This window comes from Urocitellus parryii, chromosome 11 (genome assembly GCF_045843805.1).
Source record: "Urocitellus parryii isolate mUroPar1 chromosome 11, mUroPar1.hap1, whole genome shotgun sequence".
Taxonomy (NCBI): Eukaryota; Metazoa; Chordata; class Mammalia; order Rodentia; family Sciuridae; genus Urocitellus; species Urocitellus parryii.
This window is the reverse complement of record NC_135541.1, coordinates 2,620,518-2,632,556: the sequence shown is the minus strand read 5'-3', so window position 1 is coordinate 2,632,556 and position 12,039 is coordinate 2,620,518.

The window sequence follows — 12,039 nt, the reverse complement described above, 5'->3', positions numbered from 1 at the left end:
TCTGCACTTTCATCTCTGGGTGCCTGGTGCTGCCAGCACGTGACAAGGGGACAGCAGGGAGTGTGTCCAGATAGGGGGACAAGGGGGGAGTCGTGGGGTGGCGAAGGCTGCCTGATCAGCACCCCAGGATGACACCCACAGCCCTGCGCCCCGGCTCTTCCTCTGCACCCCTGCGTGCAGGGGGCGGTGGCTAGGTGGCAGCGTCTGTCCCCTCGCACGTGGGCCTGGGCATGACTATCCCTTCCTGCTGGACTCCCAGGGACTCATGCTGCCTAATGTGCCTGGCTTAATGAGCTGCGAGGTCCCACCGCCATTGCCTGACTCTGCCAGTTGGTTCACCAGGAAGCAAACCCGCAGCAGCCTGCTTCCGGGGGCATCTCCAAAGGGCTGGAGGGAGGCTTCTCTATTGATGGAAAAAATTAAGATTGGAAGCTGAGCGTCTGTCAAGGAGAGTGAGCATGGAGAGTGTCATGGCCACCTGCTTGCCTCTGCGTGACGTCACTGGGGGGAGAATCCTGCTCGCCCACGGCCAGCAGCCCCTGAGGGTGACATTGGCCCTGGAAGGAAGCAGCATGAGTCTGCTTGGTGACGCGCGCTCACTCACTGTCTGATTTGACCTCAACTGCATCCCATAGGAGAGGATGGGGAGGCGGAGGCACCTGGGGAGGCCCCAGCAGCTGCACGCGGGTGGCCTCCATCGTCACACTAGAAGCTGGGGAGGCCACCGTTACTTGCTCCCTCTTCACAGGAGGAACAGAGCCTGGAGTTGAGCCAGCCTGACGGGACACCGCGGACCAGACTTCCAGGGGGACACCGCGGACCAGGCTTCCGGGCACCGAGGAAGGAGACCCTGTGTCAAGCAGAGCCAGGCTGCTCCAGGATGATCCTGCAAGGACAGCTTCGATTGGGGAGCCGAGAGCGCAGGACAGCTCTGGCCGAGGGACAGCAAACAAGGGTGTCCAGGGCACCTGGGTGAGCCCGAGCCCTTGGCTGGGAATGAATTTGAAAATGGAAACCAGGAGAGAAAGCCATCTGCTGGCTCACCACGGAGGACCCCACGGAGGACACCTCCTCTACCAGGTCCAGCTCCTAGGAAGACCAGGCTCTGGGTCACTTCTAACAAAAGAGAGGACAAGCCAAGACAGCTCCTCACGCCAGCTCCGAGAGGTGAGGGACTTCCACTTGGTGAACTGTTCAAGGGCATCCACCGGGCTGCGAGCCCAGGTCTCCCTCATCCCCACATCAGCCCAGTGAGGCCGGATCCTGTTCCTCCTTCTCCGATGAGGAAACCGAGGCTCAGAGACACCGCGCAGCGCTCCTCCCACGCCCACTCTCCATCCTGACTTCCGAGTCTCCAAGGTCAGATCCCACCGGTTGTGCCCACGTCAAAGTCACCTCCGTTGAGGCAGAGAGCTGGAGTCGGCTTCCCCTCGGGGCAAGCCCTGCGACTTGGGATGGTGGCCGGTGGCTCTTCTGAGTAGGTCCCACCAGCAGGTGCAGGCTCCAGGAAGAAGCCAGCTCGGGGGACAGCCCGGCGGAGCGTGGGGAGTCGGAGCCTAAGCTGTGGCAAGTGCATATTATGGTGGTGGGTGAGCTTCAGCTCCCTCCAGGCAGCTGACAGACAGATGAGGGCGGCTCTGTTCCCCCATCCGGTGCAAAAGCAATCGGAAGAGCCGCCTCCCCGGGCCGCGGATCAGCAGCGCTCAGGGCTAGCTGAGCTGGCGCCCTCGGCAGCAGGCAGGCACCGGAGCATCTCAGAGGCAGGAACAGGACCAAGAGCAAGAGCTGCCGCAGGGTGGAGTCTGTATCAGCCTCCAGAGCCTCACTGCGTCCCTGTGCTGTCACTACCGTCCTTGTTACAGATGAAGCCCAGAGAGGCTTAGCCACTTACCCTGGCTCCCAGAGCCCAGCAACCAGGAAGCCACACAGGGCTTGACGCTTGACCACCCGGCTCCAGGCAAATCCCCCAGCCCACGGGCCAGTGAAGGCAGGATTCCAGAGGTCTCTGGTGCTCTTGCCCAACTGAGTGGGAACCTGAGAGGCCAGAGCTGGTGCACCCACCCGGCCCCCGAGACTGGAGAGCCGGAGCTGCCGGCTGCAGCTGACAGAGGAAGGCAGCTGCACAGAGAGCGCTGAGAGCTTGGTTTGCTCTCTTGGTTACAATTCTGCCTTGAGCTGAATCCATCCCAAGATTTTCAAATGCATGAGCCAATAAATTCCTATTTTTTGCTTAAGACAGTTTGTGTCGAGTTTTGTCACTTTCAATAGAAGGAATCATAACTGATTCAGGATTCTCTCATTTTTCACAACTTACATAGAACATGAAATCTAAAGATAAAGTTGGCATTTAAAAGAAATCAAGATAGAAGCTGAAGACAAAACACAACACAAAACGCAAAGCAAAGCCACGTGCGGCCTCTGCGGGCTCCCTTTACAGCGGCGGAGGCGGCTGCACTACCCCACCTGCAGCCTGGGAGCAGGGCTATGCCTTCGCCTCTGGCGTCAGCTTTGGCCACACCCACTCGCAGCCTGGGGAGGAGGGCTGCCACTCCACCTGTCCCCTTCGCCATGAACAAACCTGCGATTTCCTGTGTGACTGCACAATTGGGTGTCAGGAAAATTTACTTTGACACATTTTGGAACTTCAGTCTTGGAAGTCAGCAGGAGTTTGAAACAAGGAAAGAGGTGGAATGAATGGGGAACAGGCAGCAAAAAATAAGTGTCAAGCTGTGCTTTTTATAGACCGTGGGCTCTGGGCTCCAAGGCCAGCCTCCGCAACAGCAGGTGAGAGAAATGAGGTGACGACAGCGGGGGAGCCCCTCCTGCAGGGACCACGGAGCCCCCTGCTGCTCCTCCTCCCATGATCATGGCTTCCTTGTGTCCTGGACAGCACGGTGCTTCCTCCAGAGTGTTCCCTCCACAGCTGACGAGCCCGTTAGAGCTTTCCCCGAGTATCAGTGTGGCTGTGGTGACTGTCACATTGACATACTTCCTCTCCTTTTGGCAGCTGCTAAATCACATTTGTATTAATTCATTGATGTAAATTAGAGATGGTTGCCCTCCAACAGGGTCGATTTCATGGCAAAAAATAAAAAAGTCGAAAAAGGCCTTATGCTAATGTCACTTCAGCTCAGCTGCTCAGACGTGACTTTAGTGTTCTGGACACACCGAGCGTAGTGATTGGACCCCTCTGATGACACTGAGGATTTTGGCAGAGTCTGGAGGAAGAAGAAGCCGAGAGAAGTGGGGGTGTGGGGCCAGCAGACCCCACTCTGCAGGCAGGTTCTCAGCTTCCCGTGCACCTGTGACCGGTGGGTTTGCCACACTGTCCCTGTGACCGGTGGGAGCAGAGGCAGCCATGGCAGCACCACAGATGGAAAGCTGTGACATGACTGTCACCTCGGGCCAGGCGGTGTTTGGGGCACGGCGCGCCTGGTATCAGTGTGAATCCTGACCACAGGCTTTTCCTCCTCCCTGTGGCGGGAACAGGAAGACGGTCCACCTGGCCCGAATCCCAGGACTAAGCCGGGTCCAGCCTGTGTCGCCTCCTCAGGTCCCTGGGCTGGGCCTCCTGCTTGGAGCCCAGGGCTGAGTTCCGAGGCCTTGGACAAGCAGTGGCCTTCACGCATGAGGCAAGTCACATCACCTTGAGTGCCAGTGACCTCGTCTGTAAAGGAGGTGACAGAGTACACTCCTGGGGCTATTGAGAGCCTCACGGCCTGATGTGCCTGGAGGGGGGCCGCCTGGGTGACACGGCCAGCAGAAACGAGTCTGGACCACAGAGGAACATGACGGCCATCACACCATGACCAGCGGGCAGAGAGGAAGGGATCCGCAACTGCAGGTAGGTCCCTGATGGTTTGGCTTGAGTGAATCAACATCCTGGGTGTCTGAGTGATGGACAGACCTCAGATGGACGGATGGACGGATGGATGGATGGAAGGAGAGATGGAAACAGAGGCACAGGTGTAAAGATCAGGTGGGTGGGGGTAGACAGATACCGCCAGGCAGCATGGCTGACCACCCACCCGGGCACGGGCGTCTGAATCTTTACCTTGAAACTGCCCATTGAGCGGTGACCTATGCGGACACCAGTTTTCCGTTGCTTGAGCCCAACCTTGTGTGACAATTGCCACACTGCTGGGTGTGGAGCTGGACGCTTGGACGCTGGGCTGGGGGCTGGACAGGACCTCCTGTGGCTCACAGCTTCCTGAGGGGACAAACCCAGCTGGACGTTCCGATGGGAAACATAGGCTGACGCAGAAGCACGGCATGATCCTGTACCTAAATGTGACACGCCCGGGAGTGTGGAGCCTGTGGGCTTGTGGCACAGAGCAGTGTGACACGTGGTCCACACCCACCCTCTACTCGGCCACCCCGTGGCTCTGCTTACCCTCTTGCTCTCCTCAGGTGAGGACTGGGTGCGGGGGGCTGGTCTCCCCTGGGGCTGCTGCCGTTGGGGGCTGCATCCCTTTCTGGAGCTCCATCCTCTCCCAAGCTCAAGGTCATGGACAGAATTCGGCTCCTTGCAGTGAGTGCCGCAGCTCCTGCTGACAGCTGGGGTCCCTGATTGCGGTCCACACCAGGGGCCTGCAGTGTGGTGGGCCACCTTCCCCTCCCTGGACCCTCTCAGAGGACTCCCCATCAGGTCAGTTCCGCCATGTTCGGGGCGGGGGGGGGGCGGCTGCAGAGGGATGCCAGGCAGCGGCTGAGAACCTCCAGGCCATCTTGAGACTCTGCCACTGTGACCGCCCCCGCCCCCAAGCCAGGGAAGCCGCTGGGTGGACGGCGGCTTGAAGTGAATTGTGTCTTCTTAAGGGGCAGCCCTCAGGGGCCCTTGGGTGAATTGGAAATAATGAAGCGGCAGGTCGAATGAGGGTCGGCATGAACTTGTGGCTCAGCACTCTGTCCCCACCGCAGGTCCTCACCTGCTGACTCCAGCCAAGGACAGCCCAACAGGGCTGCTCCGACAGACGGGCAAGGTCAGCCCCCAGGCTTCGCCCCTTCGACAAGAGTCAAAAAGAGCTTCCGCTTCAGGGACCGGGCCACGAGCCAGCGGCCCCTCCCTATCACAGGAGGCACCGCCCGCCCTGCAGCGGGGCTGCTGAGTCCCAGGGCAGCCTGGACGGCCAGCTCAGGACCCTTGCTCCTCCCTGGGCATCCTGGCCGTCCATGGGGTCAGTGCCTATCCTGGTCAGCCCACACAGCTCAGGTACAGGAGGAATCGGCAGTTGAGAAGGACAGACCAGTGGCCCTCACGCGGCCCCCTGACCGTCCGCTTGCAGGGAGGGTGCCCCGTCTGTGGGGGGAGGCCGGCCAGGGGATGGATGGCGTCCTCTTCTCTCCTCTTCTCTCCCGTCATTAAAATGACACCTCTCTTTTATGTTGAGGGATGAGAACTGTCTGGAGGCTTCACATCCTGACACCTCGAAATTCTTCTCTGTTAAGAATTTGAAAAATATGCAAATGTTCTGCCTAGAACCAGACACACCTTTTTTTTCATCTGGGCTGGTTCTGATGAAGACGGATTGCGCTCCAGAGGAGCTGGCCTCCCCGCGCTCCATCACACTCCGCCTCAAATGAGATCCTGCCGTATTGAAACCTGTGCTGAGGGAGGTGCGGGTGGGAGAGGCGGATCTCAACAAATTACCTTGACACAGCGCTTTCCCAGCGTGAGCGCCTCCGAGGAGGAGTGCACCTCAGCCCAGGTGCGCTGCGGGTGCCTCCTTCCAGATGCCCGTGTCTCCACTGTGTGGACTAAGACAGGCCGTCCGCTCTCAGAGGGGGCTCCTGGGGGCGCACACGACCAGAGCACGCCTGTGCACGCTGGTGCATGTGGGAAGCATGCACACGTGTAACATGCACGCACAGTCCAGGTCACCAGCACAGGGCCCGAGACTAACGGGCACAACTGGCAGCCACGTAGAAGCCCCCGAAGCTCAGCTTGGTAGGAGGAGAACTGGTTATTATCCAGCAAACTTCCTCCCTCCCCACTCCCCCTCTCTCCCCCCTCCTGCCCTCCCTTCTTCTCTCCTTTCTACCCATTTCCTCCTTCCTTTTCTCCCTCTCATCTGTCTGTACAGCCAGGATAGGCAAGGTCGTCATGCTGTAACGAGTAGCCCCCAATCTCATGGCTTAAGGGTCACAAACATCACTGCTCATTCACAGTGGCCTGAGACAACTGCACTCCTGAAGGGCGAAGCTGACAAGAGTCCTCTCCACACAGGCCATGTCTCATTGAGACAGAAGAAAGGGGAGTGGCAGATCACGTGCTGGTGTTCTTCTGTAGAGTTTGCTCACGTTTCTGCCACACGGCCCAGGCCACAGCAGGTCCGGAGGCCACCCCTAACTCGGATGGATGGAGGAATGGTGGTCCTGCCCGACATCCAGAAAGGTCAACAGAAATACTTGGGATCCACCCAGACAACACTCAGCTCCTGTGTCAGAGCTGCCTGGAGTGGGTGGCTCCACCCTGGAAATGTCTTATTTCACAGCCCTGGGGACCAGAAGCCCCTGCGCACGGGTGAGCGAATCTGCCCACTCCTCTCCCCCGGCCTGGTGTGGGCTGCAGTCCCAGGAGCTAGGAGACGTCTCACCCCAGCTCAGCCCTGGTCTTCACTTGGCCTCCTGAGGGCATGCTCCCTGACCCTGTGCTCTGTGTCCCTGTCCCCTTGACATAAGGACACAATCATATCGGACCAGGGACCCCATGACTGAAACTCGACTCAGTCACCTCCACGAAGACTTTACCTCCCAACAAAGTGGCGCTCAGGGGTACAGGGACTGGGACTCGTACCTCACTCGACCCCAACACCTCCCCACTCCAAGTCCCTCCCAGGGTGGGTGCCCACGCCGGCTCAGTCGATCCTGCCCCCTGGAACTCCGAGAGTGTGTGTCCTTGAAGAGACGAGAAGAGAACCTTCAGCCTCACAGTCCCTGACCCGCCACGACCCCGCCTCTGACCTTGACCAGCAGGGTGGACAGCAGGGTCTCTGCAGGGCCTGTGCGCTCGGGGTTGGAGGTCCTGTCTGTGCCAGGGGCACTGTGGGACCTGTTCCTGTCCCCTCCAGCTTCCCAGGTTGGAATCTCATCCCCAGGGTGAGGGGACGAGGGGGCAGGACTTTGGAAAGAGGACGGGGGGACAAGGGCCCCACCCTCATGAATGTCATTGGCACCTCATAAGAGGGGGTCCCAGGCACAGCCCGTCCCTGCACGAGGGCGCAGAGGGAAGGGGCCACCTGTGAGCCAGGAAGGGGGACTCTAACAGACATGGTCCTCGACCTGGGAATCCCAGCCTCCAGGACCCTGGGAGAGAAGCCGCCGCCATGGCCACGCCGCAGGGCCCTGGTGTGTCCCTGGCAGCAGGACGGGCCTGGGCGCAGCTTAGAGCTCCGAAGGGAGCACGCCAACGCTTCCTTGTGCAAACGCACCCTCTGGTGCCAGTGTGTGAGCGTGAGCGGGTGGGGAAGAGGTCCCAAAGGACAGGTGCCCGCCCGGGGACACCAGTGACATGTTCACACTGTCCCCTAGACAGCCAGCAAAGCCAAATAGGAAATGGCACATGTTCTAAAGTTGAAAAAGTTAAAAAAATGTGAGATTATTTATGACGATGTAGTTCACTGAATCCAGCACACACCCAGTGCCGTCATTCACGTGTGCCCTGGTCCAAGAATCACTGAGGGCTCAGTTCCCTGTTCACTGTCTTCAAAGCCAGGCACGTTTCCATCAAAAGTAGTTGTCCTGCCCCAGAGTCACGAGGGGCAGTGGCTGCTGCACTGGAGGGCTGACGGGGACCTCAGGGGACGTGGCTCCAGGTGTGGCAAAGCCTTTCTGGGGTGCTCAGAGAGCGGCTTTGAGGGGGGCTGTCTCAGGTGGCCGTTCCTCTTACCCCCCTGGATGAGTGTCTGCCGTAGGAGCTGCTCTGGGCCGGGCAGGGGTTCCAGGAGCAGGGCCTCCGAGGACCAGGCAGGCAGCGGGGGGTCTCCCTGCAGCACCTTCCTGCATCAGGGTCCTGCGGATGCGGGTGCCGTGAGGTGCTGCAGCCCGGTGCCTGCTCTGGCCTGTGGCCCTGTGAGACATTAACAGAGGATGGGCGGCCCCCTCCCTCCACCCTGTGTTTCCTGGTGTGAGCTGGAATGGAGGGGCTGGTCACCCGCCCTGTGACTACGCAAGAGAGCAGATGCCAGGGGAAGGACGGCTAGCTGGCCAGGCACCGCGCTGACCGCCAAAGCACTGCCGGCCGTCTCCACCTCCCTGGCAGCCGTGGGCAGTGCGCAGGGTCGGGCTCCGGAGCCGTCAGTAGAACGGGGGTTAGGAGACAGGTCCCTGGGGATCTCTCCACTGTCCAGCCCCAGTCTCCTTATCCAGGAACTATGGATAAAGACGACTGACCCTGGGTCCTTGAGAGACTGGACAGAGGGCCCATCATGGGCTGCCGTGAGCAGGGACAGTCCAGGGACAGGCACCTCCCCCCAGGGCTTCGTGGTTGTGCAACCTGAGAAGTCTCACGGGGCCCCATGCTAGGGTTAAACCTCAGTCATTGGTGAATGCAGGGCCTTGGGTTGGTCTTCTCCCCACCCCACCCCTGGCCTGGGAACTGAACCAGGGCACCCTCCCACTGAGCCACATCCATAGACAGAGTCTTGCTAAGTTGGTGAGGCTCTGCTGGACTTTGCGATCCTCCTGCCTCGGCCTCCCCAGCTCTGGGATTACAGGCTTGCACCACGGTCTTTACCTGAAAATGACGAAGTCAGTTCTCTTTCCTCACCCTAAACGAGCTTCCGGGGGTCGGGGGGGGGGGCGGGGATTGTCACCTTGCTACCTTTCTGTTGTTCCAACCCTCGGTGTCTTCCGACTTGCAGGGGGCCGTGTGGGGGCCATGGAGGAGCAGATGAGCCTCAGGAGTGAGCCAGGAGGGGAGGAAGGCTCCTGTGCAGAGGTGCCCTGCACCGTGCTGGAGAAGCGAGGCTGGCTTGCCGCCGGAGGACGAGCCTCCTCACCACCCGCCCCCTGCACTCTGCTCTCACTGCATCCCAGGGTGCCCGTGTGGGGGGGTGAGGATCCCAGGGAAGAAAGGACTCAGCACTTACCCCCCCCCCGCCCCCGCCCTCCCCGCCAGGGCTGGCAGCTGGGTCTGAGCACGAGGCAGCCGACTGCAGCGCCTCCCGTTACTCAGAGCCAGGGTCCCCTTGAGACTCGGCAGATGGTGAAGGAAGCGCTCGCAGAGGCCAGCTTCAACCTCCCGCAAAGGGAGCAGAGCTGCTGGCGACGCCCCGCCCCAGCGTATTGCCAAGCAAATAAAACAATGGAAAAATGAGGGGAGGACATGGCAGATCCAGGACCCCACACGCTGATCCGGGGGGCTCCCGAACAATCATGCAGCCATTCTTTATTGCTTGTTTTCCTCCTAATAGGGTCTAAAAAGAAAAAAAGATGATTAGACACAGTTGGAGCTATATATTTAGACTCATAAAATGTTTGATAGCAGCTCTGGAGTTTTTCCTGGCAGAGTTATTTAAATTGGCTGGGATTGGAACATGGTCAAAAAGACTGAAGTCTGATCGCTGCCAACAGAGGGTCTTGGTGATCCAGAGACTCAGCACAGCGGGCCCAGCTCTGGGACTTGCAGAAGTTTCTGCTTCTAATCAACTTCTCTGCTAACGATTAAAATAAGAAAGTGGGGGCATCCGAGAAAGCAGAGTCCAGCAGGGGCCCTTGGAAACAGGAGGCAGCCCCAAGCCGATAGCCACCCCCAGCCACAGGGTCTCCAGCCACAGCCACCCCCAGGCCCCGCATCAGCCACCCCCAGCCACAGGGTCTCCAGCCACAGCCACCCCCAGGCCCTGCATCAGCCACCCCCAGGAAACAGGCAGAGAGGGGGCTGACCCACACAGGTCCTGACCCTGGGGACGAGGCGGGTGTCCAGCTGCTGTGGGAATCACACGGCCCCCATCGCCCCGAGTTCACATCTCCAGGAGGTCACGCCCGCCATCTCCACGGCTCTGCAAGGTCTTCTCACCTGCCCAGCAGGTATCAGACAATGTCATCTGCCTTGAATAATCAGTGGCTCAGGGGCAGAGTGCCTGCCTGGCACGCATGGGCCCTGGGTTCCACGCCCTGGGTCCCCCCCACACTCACACTGTCACCCTGGGTTTCCCGAGGGCTGCATCGTGACCTGGTTTTTCAACAAAGCACAGAGGACATGGGGGCTGCAGTTGTTCAGCCTCTGCATGTCCAGGCCAGTGCTCCTCGCGGCTGAGCCTCCTGTCCAGGGGTGAGCTAGGCAGCAGGGGAGCTTCTGTGGGGCCTTCCCTGGCTGCAGAGACCCTCCTCTGCCCCCGACCTGTTAGGAGAAGACACCTCCACACTCAGCAGCCGGCCGCGGCACCCCTCACGGTGCCCACACTGGGATTCCATGTGCAAAGAGAAGGACAAGGCTCGGGGGCCGGGGCAAAGCCAGGCTGGGCAGAGGCCCCGGGAAGGCCTGATGAAGAGGGGAGCCGCCAGGGGCACATGCACCTGCCGAGGGCACGCCGTCCCTCAGCCTCTCCAGCTGCAGGTGTAGAGTGGGAGGGTCAGAGAGCACTGGCCGGGCACAGACCATGGCAAAGCTTTCGATGCCACCCGCCTGCACACGGTCAGGTGGGACGCACCCAGCATGGAGCTGGACCTTCCCGTGGCCACGCCTCCCGTCCCCAGGCAGCGTGTCAGCCAGAGTGGCATACATGGCCATCCAGTCCGTGAAGTGGCCTGCAGAGAGACAACTACGTCTGCGAGAAGACCACACACACTCACCACCAGCCAAGCCGCGGTGTGTGGGATACGGCTCAGGACGTGGCTATTCCTTATTACCTTTCACTCTTCCAGAATCGTGGAACGTTCAGGTGGGAAGGGAAGAAGTGTCCTCCCAGAGGCTAGACCTGTCAGCCAGACAATGCCCACACTGGACAGCCTTTTAAGACTTGGACAATAGTGATTTTTTTCTCATTCTAAATAAATATTCTCCAGGATCTAAGTTTACATTCACATCTGAACTGGAGGAGGGCCCTGCTCTTGGGTGCCTTGGGCTCCGCTGCTGAGAGGACGCTGAAGTCCCCACCCTCCAGGCCAGGCCCGGCGTTGCTCGGGCCTCTGGTCTCTCCCGCAGGGCTGGGCCACCCCTCAGCCGCCAGTCCGTGCCCTCCTCTGGGCTGCAGTTGTGGGCAGGTGGGCCTTCCCGACCGGCTGGGACACAGCGCCCAGGGACCGGTGCCATTCCATTTGGCAAACGAGTCCTCCAGGCCCCGGAAGAGCAGGGCGGCCTCTCCCCACTCCTGGGCTCAGGCCCGACTCCCTTGCACGTCAGCGCCCCAGCTCAGTGTGCACCCTCCCTTCCTCTGATGGCAGCCTCTTGGAGACCATCAGAGACCGACAGGGGTGGCCGGCCACACCCTCACCCTGCCCTTGGCCCTTTGGCCTTGGCCTTACTGCCCGGCCCGGGAGGGTTCATGGGGACGGCTGGAAAAGGCTGAGCTCCCCAGGATCCTCCCCTCATTCCTGTTTCGAAGCCTGACTCTCTAGCAGAAAGGGCCTGGCGTTCTGAGCCCTCGGACCCCCTGGGGGTGGGCACTGGCCGAGAACACTTCCCTGGGCCGAGCTACCCCTCTGCCCTCCGTGGCCAGCAAGTAGCGTGCTCTCGTCTGGAGCCCCTGGCCCGACTCTGCGAGCATCGGCAAGCTGCCGACCCATTTCTGCCTCTTCCTGAACGTGGCCGAGGCCCAGTGCGGCTCCGGCTGCCGGACCGGACCCGGCTCCCAGCTGCAACCCGAGTCCTCGCTGCTCCTTCTCCAAGGCGCAGCCGGTCCTCATCCCTCTGGTCTCAGCGTGGCAGTCCCCATTTCTGTGACCCACTTTTCATCAGCAAGAGCAGAGTCTGCAGCACTGTCACCAGGGGGCCCAGGTGCACTGTGACAGAGCGTCCTCTCTCCTGTCCTAGTTCAGAAGCCAGCAACCCCTGGCCAGCAGGCCGTGCCTGCCCAACTCACGGCCGACCCTGCGGTC